Source organism: Rattus norvegicus, chromosome 1 (assembly GCF_036323735.1).
Source record: "Rattus norvegicus strain BN/NHsdMcwi chromosome 1, GRCr8, whole genome shotgun sequence".
In the NCBI taxonomy this organism is placed as follows: domain Eukaryota; kingdom Metazoa; phylum Chordata; class Mammalia; order Rodentia; family Muridae; genus Rattus; species Rattus norvegicus.
In genome coordinates, this window is record NC_086019.1 from 70,592,163 (window position 1) to 70,613,161 (window position 20,999).

At 39.0% G+C, this 20,999-nt stretch overlaps 1 pseudogene; it reads right to left on the minus strand.

Moving 5' to 3' along the window:
* Positions 1–18,768: 18,768 nt before the first annotated feature.
* LOC134482875 (non-histone chromosomal protein HMG-14-like) lies at positions 18,769–20,700 on the minus strand (annotated as a pseudogene).
* Between the last annotated feature and the right edge of the window lie 299 nt (positions 20,701–20,999).

Here is a 20,999-nt window from a genome sequence, read left to right on the forward strand (position 1 = left end):
CTCTGGGTTCCCATAGGGGAGGGCCCGGGAGTGGCAGGACCCCTGCGCCTGAGACACCGCCGGAACCTGAAGGAAACGGACCGGATAAACAGTTCTCTGCACCCAAATCTCCTGGGAGGGAGAGCTAAACCTTCAGAGAGGCGGACACGCCTGGGAAACCAGAAGAGACTGCACTCTGTGCACATCCAGACGCCAGAGGAAAACACCAAACGTCATCTGGAACCCTGGTGCACGGAGGCTCCTGGAAAGAGCGGCGCAGATCTTCCCGGTTGCTGCCACAGTGGAGAGGACTTAGGCAGTACCCCACGAGCAAACTTGAGCCTTGGAACCGCAGGTAGGACCAACTTTTCCCCTGCAAGAAACCTGCCTGGTGAACTCAAGACACAGGCCCACAGGAACAGCTGAAGACCTGTAGAGAGGAAAAACTACACGCCCGAAAGCAGAACACTCTGTCCCCATAACTGGCTGAAAGAAAACAGGAAAACAGGTCTACAGCACTCCTGACACACAGGCTTATAGGACAGTCTAGCCACGGTCAGAAATAGCAGAACAAAGTAACACTAGAGATAATCTGATGGCTAGAGGCAAGCACAGGAACCCAAGCAACAGAAACCAAGACTACATGGCATCATCGGAGCCCAATTCTCCCACCAAAGCAAACAAGGAATATCCAAACACACCAGAAAAGCAAGATCTAGTTTCAAAATCATATTTGATCATGATGCTGGAGGACTTCAAGAAAGACATAAAGAACTCCCTTAGAGAACAAGTAGAAGCCTACAGAGAGGAATCGCAAAAATCCCTGAAAGAATTCCAGGAAAACACAATCAAACAGTTGAAGGAATTAAAAATGGAAATAGAAGCAATCAAGAAAGAACACATGGAAACAACCCTGGACATAGAAAATCAAAAGAAAAGACAAGGAGCTGTAGATACAAGCTTCACCAACAGAATACAAGAGATGGAAGGGAGAATCTCGGGAGCAGAAGATTCCATAGAAATCATTGACTCAACTGTCAAAGATAATGTAAAGCAGAAAAAGCTACTGGTCCAAAACATACAGGAAATCCAGGACTCAATGAGAAGATCAAACCTAAGGATAATAGGTATAGAAGAGAGTGAAGACTCCCAGCTCAAAGGACCAGTAAATATCTTCAACAAAATTATAGAAGAAAACTTCCCTAACCTAAAAAAAGAGATACCCATAGGCATACAAGAAGCCTACAGAACTCCAAATAGATTGGACCATAAAAGAAACACCTCCCGTCACATAATTGTCAAAACACCAAACGCACAAAATAAAGAAAGAATATTAAAAGCAGTAAGGGAAAAAGGTCAAGTAACATATAAAGGCAGACCTATCAGAATCACACCAGACTTTTTGCCAGAAACTATGAAGGCCAGAAGATCCTGGACAGATGTCATACAGACCCTAAGAGAACACAAATGCCAGCCCAGGTTACTGTATCCTGCAAAACTATCAATTAACATAGATGGAGAAACCAAGATATTCCATGACAAAACCAAATTTACACAATATCTTTCTACAAATCCAGCACTACAAAGGATAATAAAGGGTAAAGCCCAACATAAGGAGGCAAGCTATACCCTAGAAGAAGCAAGAAACTAATCATCTTGGCAACAAAACAAAGAGAAGAAAAGCACACAAACATAACCTCACATCCAAATATGGATATAACAGGAAGCAATAATCACTATTCCTTAATATCTCTCAACATCAATGGCCTCAACTCCCCAATAAAAAGACATAGATTAACAAACTGGATACGCAATGAGGACCCTGCATTCTGCTGCCTACAGGAAACACACCTCAGAGACAAAGACTGACACTACCTCAGAGTGAAAGGCTGGAAAACAACTTTCCAAGCAAATGGTCAGAAGAAGCAAGCTGGAGTAGCCATTCTAATATCAAATAAAATCAATTTTCAATTAAAAGTCATCAAAAAAGATAAGGAAGGACACTTCATATTCATCAAAGGAAAAATCCACCAAGATGAACTCTCAATCCTCATCTTCAGTTGGTTTATATACAAGTGTGCAATTTCTAGGCTTGAAAGTAAAATGATGCTATCTGGTGCTGGATAGAGGAGCCTTATTTTTTATTATGGCAGCTTGCTATTTTTGTAACATGGTGATTTGGTTGAACACAATAAAGTACAGTAGTAACTGATCTCCCCTTCTTCCTGGATGAGTGAGGAGATGATTAAATGTTGATGTCAGCATCCTTGAGCATATTCAGATGAGCTTCTGCTTCTGTTGAAAAGGATGCTGTGTTTGATTGTGGTCCGAAGCTTTGAAGCACTACTTGGCATCTCCTTCCTTGGAGGTCTCACTGTTTAAACATAACAGATTTGATAGCTTGTTGGTAAGGTGAGGTCCAGCTTGTCTCCATTAGGTCATCTTCATGTGAATCCGGTGGTTATACGGTTTTGTTCTAGGGATATTTCATTTTTTTAATAACGGTTTTAGCTGACATTCATGGAGAGAATGAATCCTTAGAACTGTGCCACTAGTGAAAGGAAATCCTGTCTAGAGTATGTTTCTTTACAAAGCTGTGTCACACCATCCTTTGGGCCCTCTGCTGGAAAAGTAGAATCAAGTCTCAAATAATGCCTTTTAAATTGTATCCTCTAGTATTATAGATGTAGGACAGTACTGTATCATACCTCTGTGGATGTAAAATAGCTTGTACCTGCTTTATGATACGTAGTAGTGACTGTGCTTTATCAGAGCTGTTTTTAATGATGTTGCTCAGAATGTTTTCTTTCCAGATGATGATTGAGAAGCTAATTTAAAAAAAATGGTGCCAGGTACCACAAGAGTAACAGAACTGTGCTGTTTTCTCGGGTTTTGTTTTTTTACTTTTTTTTTTTTTAATGGAGTGTGCTGGATGTCTCTACAGTTTTGTTCAGATGACTGCAGAACCTGGAAAAGCTGTTGCTGCTGCTGATGCATAACACACTGCTATTATTGGTCTTTTTATATAAATATAAATATATATATATATATACAGATATATAATTTGAATTTTTTGAAACTTTAGCTGTGCTGTCAACTTTGGAAAAAAGTATCCCCGTTTACTGTGTTTAGTTGGCACTGTACAGAAATTAACAGCCATATTGGTCTAGAAATGTTGAACTTAAGTTTTTTCCATTTGTACAGGGGTAACACACTGTATTAAATATGTAAGGTCTTATCTACGTGGGATTGATTACAAAAACTAATAAAGTATTCTCTAAATTTTAAAAAAAAAGAACAATAATGCCAAACAACCAGAGCTCCCAGGTACTAAACCACTACCCAAAGAGTACTCATGGACAGACCAATGGCTCCAGCTGCCTATGTAGCAGAGGACGGCCTTGTTGGGGCACCAATGGAAAGAGAAGTCCTTGGTCCTGTCAAGGTTGGACCCCCAGTGTAGTGGGTATATGGGGAGAGGAACACCCTCATAGAAGAAGAGGAGGGGAAAGGGATAAGGGGTCTATGGACAGAAAACTGGGAAAGGGAATAACATTTGAAGTGTAAATAAAGAAATATCCAATAAAAAATCTTCAAAAAAAGAAAGAAAGAAAGAAAAGAAAAAGAAAAGAGCCACGTGAGCATGTAGCAAATGTCAACAGTGGATACCCTTCTAAGTATGGTGACCTTCCTTATTATTGGCTTTAAAACATTCCCAGTTAAAGATACGATTTTTGTTTTTTGTTTTGTATTTGTTTGGTTGAGTTTTTCATTTGCTTTTCCCAGTCAAACCAACCTCAAATTGAAATAGGAAACCTTTTGTTACTCACAAAATAATTTTACCCCTCAGGTTGGCATTATACCACACAGGATCTATTCTGGGTATGGACATTGATAATTCCAGCACCTGCCAAGGTTTGCATAGCAGTTTTGGACACCATGATGCCTCCAAAGAGTCCTACATATTTGTAGACCTTGTCAAGGATCTGATCTGAGTCTTTTTTCCCACAAGGTCAACTCTTGCTTTCTGACTCTCATATCTTCTTCAATTCCAATTCATTTGTGTACCACTTTATACAGCACTGCATAAAGTAACCCTGAAATCATTGTCATAATGACTGACAAATGTCTTTCACATATAGTGTCTCATGTTTCCAAATGTCTCAGTATATCTTTGTTATTCCACGTTTATTTTATTGTCGTTACTGATCTGGCACTCACCCTGACATTGTAAGAAAGTCTTTGGTGTTCCATGAATTCTGTCTCACTGATCATTGATTTAAGTGTCCACAGTAATTGGTTAAGGAACAATTAAAGGTCAAGACATGTGGCTTAGCTGTTAAGGGGACTCACTGTTCTTGCAGTTTACAGGATCAATTTCCTGTACATGCCTTGGGACTTTACATCCTCCCAGAACTCAGGATTCAGAGGATCTTTTGCCCTTTATTGAATCTGCTATATGACCTGCATGCATGTAGGATCTGCATACATGGAATGCACAAGCCTACATATAGGCAGAGATACCCCTCTAAATAAAATTAAAATTAAAAACACTTATTTTTAAAACACCACTATAAATGACCTGGAGGTATTGCACAAGGATTCAGGATAATAGTACAGAAAAGAACACAGAGGCAATGTCAGAATGAACATAGAGCTGTCCTTGCTACTCTGAGAGTAAAGGTGGAGCCTGGCTATGCGACAGGACAACGGATACCTCATGTTAACATTGGAAGGTAGGAATGACAATAGCCCTAGCTAGTTATAGACTGACCACTAACTTTCTGAAACATTGATTTCCTTTCAAAATTCTGAGTTCCTGAAATGTCTTCCCCAAGTCAATATTTCTGATAGTGTAATTTCAGATTATTTGGTTGGCAGTCGTGAACATCTCCTAGGGAAGGGTAAAGACGGATTTTAGTGTAATTCCATTTGCACAGTGGCAGATGTGGTTATCCAGCTTACAAAGAAAGTTCTCCAGGGTTAGTTACAATGTCAAAATGTGGAATATTTTATGTAAGTGTAGAAAGCACAGCTGAAATTTCACTTTTTCATTCAAGTGATACTTGCATGAGCAATTTATTCTAGTTAGAATTTGTAATATGAAAAATATGAAAATAATGAATTTATACTTACTCGTCATTTTCTTTGACTGAGTTATCCAGCTCTTCTACCTTGTCTTCCTGCCTGATATTCTGTCTGCTATCTAATCTCTTAGAGATAATATTATTAGGCTTATTGTATTTTTATTCTCTTTTCTATTCATTTTAAATTTTTCTGTGTTTCTGTTCACTAAATTTAACTTTCATATTCTACATAGTCTCATTTCTGTAAGATATTTGTTTTTTTGTTCATGAATCATTTTCTTTCTACCTTTTTTGAATTGATTCACATGCTATACACACTTTGACATTCTTGAACATATCTCTGGTTTTTCAGTTCCGTATATTGGAAATTACTTAACTTGCTCCTTTTAGGAGATAGAGATGAAGTTTGTTCGGTAATCCAAGTTATTTTATCGTAGTTTTAGGGTTTGATTCCAGCAGAGATGTTCTGAGCATCAGATTTTAAGATATTTGCTCTTTTTGTCTGTATGTTTTAAACCGGGGAAGAGGAGAGTGCAGACAGGCAAGGAGTAGGGCATACTGGTATACCAATGTGAAAATCTAGAGTGGACAACATTTATCTGAAGGGTTTAGAATCCAGGGTGGGGTGGGGGGGTCATACACCAGGTTACAGCATCCTATTCAATCTGTTTCTGGTCTACACTAGCAAAGACTACATGGGGAGGCTGTACAGAGAGGGTCCAGGGCAGCCTGAGACAGAGTGGGAGGGATACATAGTGATTCAAGGTAACAGTACAGGAAGAATTTGAAAGTATCTCTGCTAGGGTGAGGGTAAGTGTGAAGTCTGGGTAAGTGATTTCAAATGGCCTAACTGAGGAAATAAATTTCAAGTCAGTGATAAGTATTGGTTTTTATGGTCTATGGAATCATATATATAGCATCTTCCTCAGCTTCAGTTACTCACTCCCATAATGCTTCCTCACATCTCCATATTCACACTTTTTTTTCCGGAGCTGGGGACCGAACCCAGGGCCTTGTGCTTGCTAGGCAAGCGCTTTACCACTGAGCCAAATCCCCAACCCCCACACTTTTTTAAAGTACTGAATCCATTTCATGATAGATGTATGTGCATGACCAAATCTCTGAAGAGAACTTCCTCTCCTGTTCCAAGGCCAATAGCTGCTTATAATATCTCATGTAGTTGTGTGCTGATCCCTTTCTTCATGCTGGGTTTTGAACTGAGTTAATCTTGTATAGTGTTTTTGCATGCAGGCACAGCTTCCATGGAATTAGTTCTGCAATGACATTCATGTGACAGGTATGGAAACCAAATCAGCTGTGATACTTGTTTACAGTATGCCTAGTTTTACATGAACATGATGTAGTAGAGGATTTGCTGACTCCATTGTTTAAAAACATGGTTCTCTTGGACATTGTGGCAATGATAGAGATCTTGGAGTTTAACTTCATCCATTATTTCTTGAGAGGCCTAATCATTTATACACAGATTCCATTTTAGAGAACCTGATCTAAGTTTGAACTCGGGAAAACTAACAGGCTGTTCCTAACATTAGTTTCCAAGTTGCCCTCACCACCACCGTCAAAACTAGCTCCACTCTCTAGGCTAATCACCAACACGCCCAGCATTTTCATGTTACATGCTCAACAAGACCAGGGTCTCCAGTTTATTCCCCCAACAAACCTGTACCCCCAAATTACAAGCCCCCTCTTGCCTAACAACCACCAATGCAGAGGAGCGCAGAAATTATGTTCCTTATATGGCTTTCAGCACCAGTCAATTATGTTAAATGCCACAGTAGTTTCCAATCAGATGCTTGCACACTTACCCTCTACTTACTGCTTACTATAAATCCTTGGTTTAATAGATATTCCGGGTTCCCCACCATCAAAACTGTCCTGCATGACAGCAGTGTGCTTTGGAGATGGGGAGTTATATTGAATGGAATAAAGACCCTGCTGTAAGTTGTGAGTTACATCAGATTGTCTCCTGTCTGACTTTTGTTTTGTTGTTTTTGTTTTTGTTTTTGTTTTGTGGATCACTACCATTTTCTTGGCACTCACTACATTTTGGTTCATTGGCAGGGAAGTTCCCCATCACATTCAGGACTATCGACCTGGAGGGTCTTGAAGTCTGCAAAACTAGTGGTGTTTTCATGTCCCATTGTCCCTGTGCTCTGGACTACTTGCTAGTGGACCCTACCTCTTCTTGGGGGTTGAAGTTGAGGTGGCTCAGAATCAACTACACAAACACTAGGGGCGGGTGAGAAATGCCGCAGCAAGCTCTTCTGAAGGCTGCTGCAAGCTCCTTTAATACATTCTTACAGTGCCCCATTGGTCCCAAGAAAGCATATCTTTTAAACATGATATTGACCTTCAAGATTTTGAGCCAATTTTGTTGGGCTTAAGTGGCATTATGTACCTGTTATGGTGCTAGGTAGATTAAGTGAAACCTGGGTTCTCATGATTGCAATGATGGCAGCTGTAATACCAAATCCCTCTTTCCCAAGTGTAGTAGTTGTAAGTGAGTCTGGGCCATTAGAGAGCCAGCATGAAAGTGGGTGATCATCAAAATTGAAGCTGGTTCCCTCATCAGTGTAGCCATTGTTGCAGGTGGTCAGGAGACATTTCTCATTAAAGAAGTTAAGGCTATATGGAGGTATTGGTGACCAGAAAGAAAAAGGGAGATCAGACATAGAATGGTATGACTTTCCAGTCAACATACCTCAATATGGCGGAGTGGCTCCAGTGCATATTTTCCTGAATTGTTTATAAGGAAATATGTCCCATTAAAGAGATGATCACATTTTAGGAGAGTAAGGGGTATAAATCCAGACAATTAGAGGGGACCCATGAATTCTGCTCATAATGTATATGTGGTATATATATCATAATCTAATGGGATTCCTGTTAACATAGGGAGTAAGATTGGAAACATGTGAGGTAAACCTCTCCATGCCAAGTTCGAGGTTAAGTAAGAGTATCAGGTAGTCCCCAGCATATATTGCACCCAGTGCAGGCTGGCAGTGCTCCCAAGGGTTGGATAGGAAGTCCCATGAAAGTGAGCATTTGAGGGACCTTTTGACAGTGAGACATGGAAGAATGTGATACCCTTGAGGAATCTTTTGGAGATTTGTAATCAGTAAGGGGCACTTGAAGTCCCATGTCCAGCATGGTCTTATTGTGTAACTGCATTCAAGGCCTGACAGAGGAGACATTGATGGTAAAGCAAAGGATTTCCTTCACGGACCAGATGTCTTCTAATCCTCATGTAGTTGTGACTAAGTCCATGAAGGACAATTCAAACTCAGGAGTTAACTGCCACAGGCAAAAGAATGGGGAGCAGGACCATCAAAGCCTAAAGTTCATTGGTCCTTCCAGGCTGAATAAAAAATAATAAACACATTATGCACATTGTGTCTCCACATCCTGTTTTTCGGTCTCCTTCATTGCTCTCTGATCCCAGGCCAGTAAGCATGCCAAAATTAACATTAAGGCCAAGAGTTCTGCATCTTCATTTGTCGGCTGCTATCAGAATACTTGCTTATAGGCAGCTAGGATGAGGGTCTTAAAGCCCACACCAACAGTACCATACCTGCTCCAACAGGGTCTCACCTTCTAACAGTGCCATTTCCTGGGGCTAGCATATACAAACCCTCAAGCACATACACCATTGAGAAAGATGGCCATGAACATCAGAGAAAACAAGTAATGCCTAGCAGGCTTCCAGAGGACCATGTACACAACAGCAGAATATTACCAGTCTTCTCAAACTTCAACCAGCACACTCTAGTTTGGTAATATCTTAAAAATAGGGCAAATATTAAAAACCTAGAAAGATCAAATTTTTAATGTCTTCTTTCATAACTGAAATGATCATTATCAATAGTAGATAGAAAACAAGTACTATTAGAGACTCACAATTAATATGTTATCATTCAAGCATGAAGAAATATGAGGATATTTGTGTTCTGTAGAGATTCTAAGTAATCTTTACAGTCAATTTTTATAGAGAGAAAATTTTCCTAATCTTTATAAAATTGCAAAAACTCCAACGGCTTCAAAAATTATGAGAGAAAGATAAAACCATGTTGTAATATTTTAAAGTGGGTTTCTTTTACTCTGCACTAATACCAGAACCATGTGGCCACAAGACATGTGTGGGATATTTTCATCTCAGGCAATGAAGCATCTCACCTGCTAAGCTCCATCCCATATCACACTGCCGATTGGTAATCTCTGAGCCCGGCAACAATCTCTCTACCCATCTAGTTCCCAAGGCAGGTTGCCACCATGCCAGACATACACATCCCAATTCCGTGGCAGCCCAGTGTGTCCAGCCACCACACTCTCTCTCGAACTCAATTAAATTGCTACATGAAAGAACACACACAACACAACAACCTCTGATCCAATTGATAATATATAATTGCCCACCTAAATAAGATATAATTTGCTCATCTAAACATATAAAATTCTACACACATCCATTCCTTAAGAATATTCCTAACAACCTGTAGATGAACAGAGAGTAATCTTAACATCCACTGCCATGATCTTGGCTCTCCTCCTCTTCTCTAAAACTTTTCTCCTGCCCTTCCTTCCTTCTCGTTCAATGACAGGCCTTGTTCTATCCTATCTATCCTGCTTCACTTGCATAATGGCATCATCCTACAAAACCAGAGGTCATTTCAAAATATTTAAAAGTTTCAGTGATGGAAAACTTGACCTGATGATAAAAAGAAAGATGAAAGGGCTTATCAATTAGAAAACATTCTCAATGGAGTTTAATATTCTCCAGAGATATTAAGCAAAATTTACCAAAATTCTCCTGATATAGTTTTAGAAAATGGAAACTTTAACTCTAGAAGATACAGAGCCTAAAGGAACAACAAAGTGCTCAAAAAACACCAAGAGAAGCAAACACCAAGAGGCATCAATGGTTTTAGGAAATTATTGTAATAACTTTATAGTAATGAAACCATTTAATATCAATATAAAAATATGTCCATTAATGAAATTGTTATCCTTCTCCAATAGGAGATCTGTGAACAAACCACTGCCACCAGCATCTAGGCAATCCTAGTCTTTCTACAAGTCCAAGTCACAGTGCTGAATGTCAATAAATGCTGGCAGACAGTTGGGAAGAGGGGAAGAGTTTGGCTAAGAGTACATGGGAAGAGTGCTAATTTTGAATCAAGGAGTCATTTTTCTGGTACAGGTGACTGATCATAATTATTCAAAGGATGTTTTCTAATTTTGTTTCAACATAAAGTGAGTTTGCTAACTATAAAAATCGTATGGCCTGATGGATAGTGCACTTGCCTGGACCTAAGGTATAAACTACGAACTCAGTAGAGGAACAAACACTTTTCTGTATTTATATCACACAGTGCATATATTTCAGATGGAAAATTAATAGTAAAAGGTTTATTTAGTAAATGTTAATGATTATGTAACCATATGTATGGCACATGATAACAAATATTTTATGATTTAATTATATCTCTACTAATTTCATTAGTAATTGTCATCTACAAAGCTCTCTGAGGGTGCCTTGTCCCCAAGGGCAAAGGCCAGCCTCTTAAATAGGATACTGGGAAAACAGGGGAGTCAGAAAGCATGGATCAATGTAAATTTCAGGAGCACTGGAATTGCAAAAACGGCAAAAAGAACCCTGTTTGCAAACAACAGATAGTGCAAATGCTCTACCAGATTATTTCATGTATTATTTTATGACCGAATGAGCCAAGTCCATATTTTGTCTCTTGTTCTCGCACTATAATGTATTGTTTTCCCTTTTTATTGGTTAATTGTTTTAGAACCTCTTGGAATGTGTTGTAAGTTGTAAATAATTACATTCTCTTTCAGAATCAAGTAACCAGTGACACTTGAAGACTTGCAGCGTTCACACTGCAGTTTTGACATCACAAAGGACTTCATAGCAGCCCTATTAGAAGCAGCTGACAAAGTTAGTATGAGGCCAAGCAGAGTAATCAGAAGAAGCTGAGAAAAGCCAAATCAAATCAGTTTGGTGAGGAGTTTGAGGCAGAACAGCTGAGTTGAACCAGCCAGCCAGAGATCATAAAGAACTAGGAAGGTATGGTCTCATTCAGTAGTTAAGTCTCTAATATTTTCAGTAAAGTTGAAAATATTGTAGGCCTAGATGAGATTGTAGGAAGTCTAAAAGCTTCAAGGACAAGGCATAAGTTAGCAGACAGAGGAAAAAAGCCTCCAAGACAACAGTTACTTCAGGAAGATAAAAATTACTTTTACAACACTTCTCTTTGCCATAATGAAATATGTTTGGTCCCAAATTCATGAAGCAATGTTCAGAAGACAAGAATGGCACATCTGGTCCAGATTTTCCCCATGCATTCTTTTTCATATTCTAGTTATTTACCATTCTTTACACTATATTATCTATGGCATTCCTTTCTCCTGGGCCGACAGGACAATCCTCCATTACAGTCTCCAGGGTTAGAAGCTTCTCCTTATGCTCAGAGTAAAAAAAAGATAGAAAAGTTAGGATAAAGATATCTTATACAATGTTTATCTTTTGTCAAACAAGGCTATTAAGAAGTATAACATCTTATAATCATTTCCTGGAAGTGATAATGCTATGTGCTAGGAAAATGAGATCAATAGCTGGGTGCACAGGATATCTCAATACCATCAGAGAAAAGCACACAGCAGTTTTGGTAGAGGTATTCCCAGTCCATTATGGTGCAGAGCATTTGGTGCTTCTAGTTAGAAGTTACATTCCCAAAATATTTCCCTTTAGACCATTCTTGAACTGCCAAGTATATTCTTGTCATTCAAACTGGTTCCCTTTATCCATCATGGTCTCAGGAAAACTTCTTTTGGTCTAGCCATAGCAAAGATTAATCCCTTAATCTTTGGAGTGCAAGGTGCTATAGATGTTCCATTTATCATAGGTGTAATAGGTCGCTTTTAATGTATCAGTTAAGCAGTTACCATTTTCTTAAGACTGCAAATTCTGCAAGAAAATTTAGTGATGGTACCTGTGCACAACACTTTACTCTGAATGCAAGCGACTGTTTTCAAGTACGTTGGTCATCAGGACTTTGTAGGTAAATTACAATAGTGTATTTCCTTATAGTATCCATGACCTACTCACTTAGTTCGAGTTTCATTGCTGGGACAATATGACTGAGATATCTTTTATACAGGCAAACATTTAATTGTGGTTGACTTAAAGTTCTAGAGAGGGTCAGAGCATTATCATCATGGTGGGAAGCATGGCAATGTGCGGACAGACTTGATGCTGAAGGAGCCAAGAGTTCTACATCTTGATCTGAAGTCAACAAGGAGGAGACTGTCTTTCACCCTGGGTGGAACTGGAGCACTAGGAGACCTCAAAGCCCCCAACACAGTGAAACACTTTCTCCAACAAAGCCACACATGCCAATAGTGACACTCTTCATGGGTCAAACCTATTAAAACCACCACAATAATTATTCTACATATTACTCATCTGCTTTCAGAATGTACCATAAATTCTCTCCAAAAAAAGAAGACTTAAATTTAATCAGAACATGTTTTAGTGGACTTGTTACTTGTCTATTCTTTTCAATATACTCCATGACTGCAGCAACTTAAAAAGAAGTAGATTGCATTGGCCAATTGTTCCGAGTGGTTAAGATGCCATCATGAGAGACAGCCCTGAGAGCAAGCAACCATGGTCGAATGGAAAGCAGAGAGATAACATTCTCAACTATGATCACTAAGTAAAAACTCAGAACTAAGCTGTCTTGAGGCCTTTTGCTCAGATTTTGCACCAGTGACACACTTTGTCCAGTGATTCTCCAGCAACTAATCTGCTCAAATATTTTGACCTCCTGGATAATTAGATTTTAAATACACGAGCCAACAGGGAGCAATGATATTCAAACCAGGAACCAGCCCCCTAATATTCATGCTATCAGTGCTATTCTCTTCTTTGCATTAAACAAAGGCAATGAGATTTTTGCAGGCAGACAAAGAAAATAGAATTATAATACTGTCCGAGAGAGTCATCACGCACATTGGGATGTGTTGCCGCATGTCTCTGAACTCTAAGCAACTTATTAGGGTAGTATGTTACAGTGAAAAAACACATACATTTACATAGTTGTTCCATTGATGTCTGTGCAAGAAGATAGACAAACTCCATTGCTTAATACAATCAAAAATAAATTTTGATTCTTTTAGCCCAATGATCATATGATGTACCTAAATCAGAAGACAGTGGAAACTTCAGTTTCTAGACTGCTTCTTAACAATGTTGAGAATGCAAGCAGTTGGACATACTGATGACGCCAATTTTAGGTATTTTATGAATTGAAGCCCCTCTGCTTGATGATCTTTATATCATTAGCTAACTCCTCATAGATTCCCAATGACTTGGGAAATTTGTAAATTGTTTCACAATGAAAAGACATCATCTTCTCCCCCTCACATAATATTATTAACATTTGATAACCATTTATAAACACAATTCCTGTCTATGATGGTAGCAGGGTGTTGGTGGTGGGGAGGTAATATGAATCATTCCCACGGCTGCTTGTTTGGAAGGACAACAGAGAGTGAGATGAAATAGTATCCTTGGGGATTTGACAATCTCCTTATTAGAAGAGTGATAAAATAAAAAAGCAGAAACTATTCCTGGTTGGAATTTCAGCAGCATTAGTAGAAGTGATTTGTCTATTCACAAGCTCTGAGAGACCAACTCTAATTTAATGCCATTAGGGTATTAATTATGATCTTGAATTTTGGCTTACTCACTGCTGAACCTGAAGCAAGAGGACAGTTTGATGAAGAAGCCCCGAACCCTCTTTGGGACAGGGTTTTATAGGAAATGGGAGGAAATGAAGGGGTGTCCAGTCTGACAAGCATCTCATAGAACGACCACTGTAAGCCCAATGCTGGGTGCTCTGAGGCAAGACCACGAACAATCCCAAACAGTCTGAAAGTTCATCTGAAACAATCAAACTAATCTTTGATTGACTGTTGCTAGGATGTAGCTGGGGAATAACCCTGGAATCCACTCCTGGGATCCTTTCTGGTACTTGAGTGCCACTTGGTTTCAGCTACAGGTCTAGTTCTCAGAATTTTTTTCTTTTAAGATGGCATCTGTTTCCAAGATGGAGTAGATTTGGCCTCTCATTCCTTGCTTTTTCTGGTAAGTAGAACTCATTCATTCTGAAGCTCATAACCCTTTGTTATGGAGAGACTGGTAGTGACTTTTTATTAAAGTTAACTGAATATTCTTTTTTGTTTTTGTTTTTCTTCTTCTTCTTCTTTTTTTTTTTTTTTTTTGGAGCTGGGGACCGAACCCAGGGCCTTGTGCTTGCTAGTCAAGCATTCTACCACTGAACTAAATCCCTAACCCCTTAACTGAATATTCTTAAGTCCCTTTATATCATCATCTTGTTTCTTCCAGTCTATCATAATGTGTTTTTTGTAATACCAAGGAAGTTATCTAGGTGTCAGTATCTAATTTCATGAGAACAGGTAGTAACATGGCTATGTCTTTATGACTCAGTTAATTTAAGCATGAATGTATTGGTGACCTGAAAGGACTCATCCTGTCCTCATGGTATCCCTGATTCTTGGGTAGGGGTCCCATCATTGGGAGACAGGAGGGAGTCTTGAGATTGAGTTTCCTCCTGCTGGTAGGGGTCATCTTCTACTGAAAACTGGTATGTGGTGGATTCATGCTGCAATCCTGTTGTCCTTCAGAGAGGTGAGTGTGGTCAAGACAATAACACAGGGACTTTTTTATTGAGGCTGTAATGACCCCTGGCTGGAGAGTGACCCTTTTCATAGAGAACATAATGTTTAAACCAAACATGTGTTTGAGTGCATTGAATGCCCTCAAGATCATATAGCAATTTACAATATTCAAACTCAGTGATGACCTCTGCCTGTATGTTAAGAACAATGCAAGGAATGGTTTCCTGAGCATGATATAAAAAGGGGTGAGTCCCATCCAGTAAGGGGAGTTTTATACCTGGTAGAGAGCAAAGTTAAGGAGAGTTACTCAGTCATTGCCAGTCTCTAAGGTCAATTTAGTTAAGGTCTCTTTTAGGGTTCTGTTTATATTTTCTACCTGTCCTGAGCTCTAGGTTTCATATGTATAACAATCAAGCAGCTATTGATGGCTTTGGTTTTGAGCATGATGAAAGATGAATTACAGGAGTCAGGTTACCTAGACCATGGCTTCCATGAGACCTTTCCATGTTCAGAACCAAAATGAGAGGACAATGATGGGATCTATCAGTGATGAGAAACATCCCTATGACTGTGGGAGCAGTCTTTGAATAGTCACCAATTAGCAATACAGTGAACTCATGTGATGTGAAGGCTGAGAAACAGGCTTACTGAAATATAACATTGGGGTGATTAATTGTTCTGCTCATTTGAAGACACAACTCATATACTGCTGTATTTACCAATTAGGTATACACCTAGATGTGATGACCTTTAGAATATATGTACTGTAAATAATCAGAAATTTTTTCATTCGTTGTATGGCCACCAAGATGAATCATCTGATAGGGGATTAATATTATGGCTTGTTTACAATGATGGTTCTCATGCTATTGAGGCAATTACAAAATCTATATTTTAAGTTCATGCATGCATACTAACTCTCCTGTGCATGGAACTGTGGAGTTGGCCTGGCTGCCCTACCTTCTGAGTCATGTTTTTTCAGGTTAGAGTCCTTGGCTCCGGGGACTCTGTGTGTCTTGAAGTTCCTGAGAAACTGGTGAACTTCCTCAGGCAGGAAAGCCTTCAGACCATTTGGCTTCGCCCGTACGTTCCCTTAGAAGTCACAGCAGTGTGGAGCCTTGAGAAGACCATTTGTGTAGACCTTACCCTTTGTACCCTCTAACTTTCTAAATACCACTGCATCCAGGTACCTACAACTGTACTAATCCTGGCATTTGCCACTACATTCCATTTCTGATAAGGGTATAAGATGTCGGATTATTCTCAATAAAATTGTCATAACCTCAGTCTTGGTTTCGTCCCATGAAAACAAGCCTGGTTTAATTTCTCACTTACTGTATCAAGTAAATTTGAACTAGTAAATAAGTGTGGACATTTTCCCCTATATTACATCACCAACATATTCAAGAGAGTGTCTTTAGGATTGGGCATTCCCTGAGAGTTATTAGGAAATTAGTCCTATGAGGAATTAGTGCAGATATAAATGATTCAGAAAGAACACATGATTCAATACACAGTACTTGTTTGTAACTTTTACTAAGCAACTTTGCACTCATTAATTTTCTATCATAAAAATGTCCTCAATAACATAAACACAGCATTCTGAAATGTGTCATTATATCTTGCATTCTTTTGGTGGTATTTGTTGATTGATTTATTTATTGATTGATTGATGTTTTTAAGACAGGGTCTCTATCTGTTCTGATACTCACCATACAGAGCACAAAGTCACAGAGATTCACCTACTTCTAACTTCCAAGTGGTGGGATTAAAGGCATGTGTTACCACATTTGGATTTACATGATGACTTCTGTTTGTTTGCTTTTTTTTTTAATTGTGGGAAAATCTTTATTTGTTACATATTTAGGGGATGCATAGGTGAGAACTCATATTGAATTTCAAACCTACGGGTATAATATAATAGGAGGAAGTCCTATTCCATTGATCTAACTTCCTGTCTCTGAACTATACAGTTTTTATCACTATTGCTCTGTACTGCAGCTTGAGGTCAGGGATAGGGAAGACCCAGAAATGAACCCACATACTTATGATAGTCATTTGATCTTTGATCAAAGGAGCTAAAACCATCCATTGAAAAAAAGACAGCATTTTCAACAAATGATGCTGGTTCGACTGGCAGTCAGCATGTAGAAGAATGCAAATTGACCAATTTTTAGCACCGTGTACAAAACTCAAGTCCAGTTGGATCTACGACCTCCACATAAAACCAGATACACTGAAACTAGTGGAAGAGAAAGTGGGGAAGTGCCTCAGACACATGGGCAGAGGGGGAAATTTCCTGGACAGAAAATAATATTTTATATTATTTGTAACTATTGTAAGGGATTTTATCCTAATTTCTTTCTCAGCCTGTTTATCATTTGTATAAAGGAGGGCTACTCTTTTCTTTGAGTTAATTTTATATCCAACCATTTTCTGAAGTTGTATATCAGCTGGAGGACTTCTCTCATAGAAGTCTGGGGATGGATATGTATACTATCATATTATCTGTGAATAATGATACTTGGACTCTGTCCTTTCCAACTCACCCATCCCCTTTTATTTTCTTATTGATTTATCTAGAACTACAAGTACTATATTGAATAGACAGGTAGAGTGGGCAGTCTTGTCCCTGAATTTAGTGTAATTGCTTTAAGTTTTTCTCCATTTAGTTTAATGTTGGCTACTGGCATGCAGTATATTGCTTTTATTATATTTCCATATATGCCTTGAATCCCTGATCTCTTCAAGACTTTTAAAATGAAGGGGTGTTGAATTTAGTCAAAGGCATTTTCAGCATCTAATTAGATCCCCTTGACACTTTTTTCTTTCATTTTTTATTAATTTAATTTTTTACAGTCATTTTACATCCCACTCACCACCCCTTCTCAATAACCTCCTCCCAAAATCCTTCCCCTAATCCCCATCCTCCATCTTCTTCTATCCTGAACGGGTGGGGACTTGTATCCCTGATCTCTCTAATATTTTCAAAATGAGGGGGAGTTGGATTTTGTCTAAGGTTTTTTTCAACATCTAATGAGATGATTATGTGATTTTTAAAAGTTTTTTATACACTGGACTACATTGATAAATATATTGAGCCATTCATGTATCCCTTGGATGAAGCCTACTTTAATCATGATAAATGATGTTTTTCATGTGTTCTTGGATTCAGTTTGCGAGCATTTTTTTTAACTCTTTCACAACTGAGATTTTATTGGTCGAGGAGTAGAATACACAGACATTCCAATTCTTTTTTTTTTTTTTTTCCGGAGTTGAGGACGGAACCCAGGGCCTTGCGCTTGCTAGGCAGTGCTCTACTACTGAGCTAAATCCCCAACCCCGACATTCCAATTCTTAACACACGTACCCAAACTCTGAAGAGCCGTATAGTGTTCATGTACCCTAATTCTGAAGAGCCATAATAGTGTTCACGTACCCAAACTCTGAAGAGTCACATTGTGTTCACGTATACAAATGAAGAGCTACATATTGTTTTTCTTTGAACTTATTCCAGTGATGCTCCAGCCTCAAACTTGGCAAGTTTCCTGAAGATCTCTCATAACAACCGAATGCTCACAATGCTCAGTTCCACCAATTCACAATTTTATGTCACACACAGAACATACTCAAAATCTCTATCTTTCACAGCACATTATCACAACTGTTAGGAAAACGGACTGCCATGACCACAGACATCACAGCTCTGACAGGGCGAGGACCAAAGACTGGCTTTCTTACAAAATGGTTCTACTAGAAACACGGGACCAGGTATAACTGAAAATATTCTAGACACGAATGCATGACTGAGACCCCAAATTGCCATTCAGTACGCTTTGTTCTGTAGGATATTAAACTAGCCCCCTCTACGGAATGTTATGGTGACCCCCGAGACAGTCACAGCCTCTCCTGATTCAGTATCCTGCTACTTTCTGGTTGTACCAAAAAATAAACAACCAGCAAATGATTTAACCTCTTAAAAAAACATTTACACTTAAAAAATGGGATGAGGTGGGATTCCCTCACCTTTTAAAAATGTTTCTAGAACTACTAAAAGACTTGCATTTACAAAATAGTTGATAAAAATATTCCTCTGGATTGTACAAGAAGGGAGGCAGGGACCACTGACAGACGTGATGGATGCTTAATCGGACTTCGCTTCTTTCTCTTCCTCAGAGGCTGGACTCTGGTTTTCCGTCTCTCGTTTTTCTGCAGGCAGATCTGTAGTTTGCTGGTCAGCTACTTCAGCCTGTTTGCCCTTCGCTCCCCTCTTCCCTTTTATCTGTGCTTTTTTGTCTGATGCTTTAACCTTTCCTGCGGCCTTTTTTGGTTTCACGTCCACCTTGGCAGGGGCAGGGTTGGCCGACAGCCTCGCGGAGCCTTGGGCTCCGCCTTCGCTGCTTCATCTGTGCTAACCTTCCTCTTGGGCATCATGGCTGCGCAGGGTGGGAGACAAGTGTGACGTTGGATCTGTCACGGAGCTGCACTGCCTAGCCGCCACCACACGAACTGCTTGCGAGCATTTTATTGAGTATTTTTTGCATCAATGTTCATTAGCCAAATTGATCTGAAACTCTTTCACTGTTGAATATTTGTGTGGTTTAGCTATTGGGTGATTGTGGCTTTGGAATGAATTAGATAGTGTTCATACAGGTTCTATTTTGTGCCATATTTTCAGGAGTATTACCTCACCTTTGAAAGTGTGGTAGAATTCTGCACTAAAACCACCTGACCCTGGGCTTGTCTTTTTTGTTTGTTTGTTTGTTTCTTTTGTTTGTTTGTTTGTAGACTTTAATGATGGGTGCTAGTTTCTCACGGGTTTCAGTAAGGTTTAGATAGTTTACCTTATTTTGATTTAACTTTGGTACATGTCATCTATCTAGGATATCCTCCATTTCATTTAGATTTTCCCATTATGGGGAATACAAGTTTTTGAAGAAAGACCTAATAATTTTTTGGGTTTCCTCAGTTTCTTTTGTCATGTTTCCCTATCCATTTGATATTTTGTTAAATTATATACTGTCTCTCTGCTTTTAATTAAGTTGGCTGAGGGTTTGTCTATCTTGTTAATTTTTCTCAAAGAAACCACTCTTGGTTTTGTTGATTCTTTGTATTGTTCTCTTTGTTTCAAATAGCCCTCAGTTTGACTATTTCCTGCTGTCTACTGCTCTAGAGCCTTTTTCTTAATTTTGATCTAGAGCTTTCAACTGTGTGATTAAGTTGGTAGTAAGAGATCTCTCCGATTTCTATCATTAATATTATTACTGTTACTACTGTTATTAACTTATTGATTTTTACATCTCTTATTGACCCCACCCTTGCCATCACCCTCTCCTACAATTCTTCCCAATGACTCCTTCCCTTCTTCTTTGATCAGATGGGACCTACCCTATGTATCCTCCTACCGGGGCCATCAAGACTCTCTGAAGCTTGGTGCTTCTTCATCCATTGAGGTCAGACAAGGCAGCATGGTTAGAAAAATAAATCCCATGTGCAGGCAACAGCAGTTTGGATAGCCCCATTCAAGTTGTTCAGTACCTATATGGAGATTAAGCTGCACATCTGCTACGTATATGATGTGAGGCCTAGTTCCAGCCTGGGTTATGTTCTTTGGTTGGTGGTTTAGTAACTGAGAGCTGGAAGGGTCCATGTTAGATGACACTGTTGGTATTCATGTGGAGTTCCTATCCACTTCAGGGTCTCAGTCCTTTACCCCAACTATTCCATAGAGTTCCTAATCTTCAGTCCACTGTTTGGCTGTGGGACTTTATATAAAAAAGGAGTAGTATCTGAAGAAACTATCAAAAACATTCAAAGTTAAGAGATAAACAAACCTAGAAGAATGACTTTCCCTAATTTGGCAATACACTACATGACCTTGAACACCATTAACTATTGCTGAGGATACAAAAGAGATATGAATGGAATGATAACATCATCACTGGCATGCAAAGTTGGGTATACTGTAATTTCCCCTACAAATACTTATATAGAGAGCCAATAACATGAACATTAGGAAACTGAAGATTATACATTAATGATTACTGCTATCAATTATGGAGAGACAGAATATGGTAAAACCAATTTGTACCATCCTTGTTTCATACATTTTCTTTGAATTTCTTTTTAGCTGATGCGTATATGTGCTTGCAAAATGTATATATGTATTCTCTCTGTTTATTTTGAGCTACTTTCACA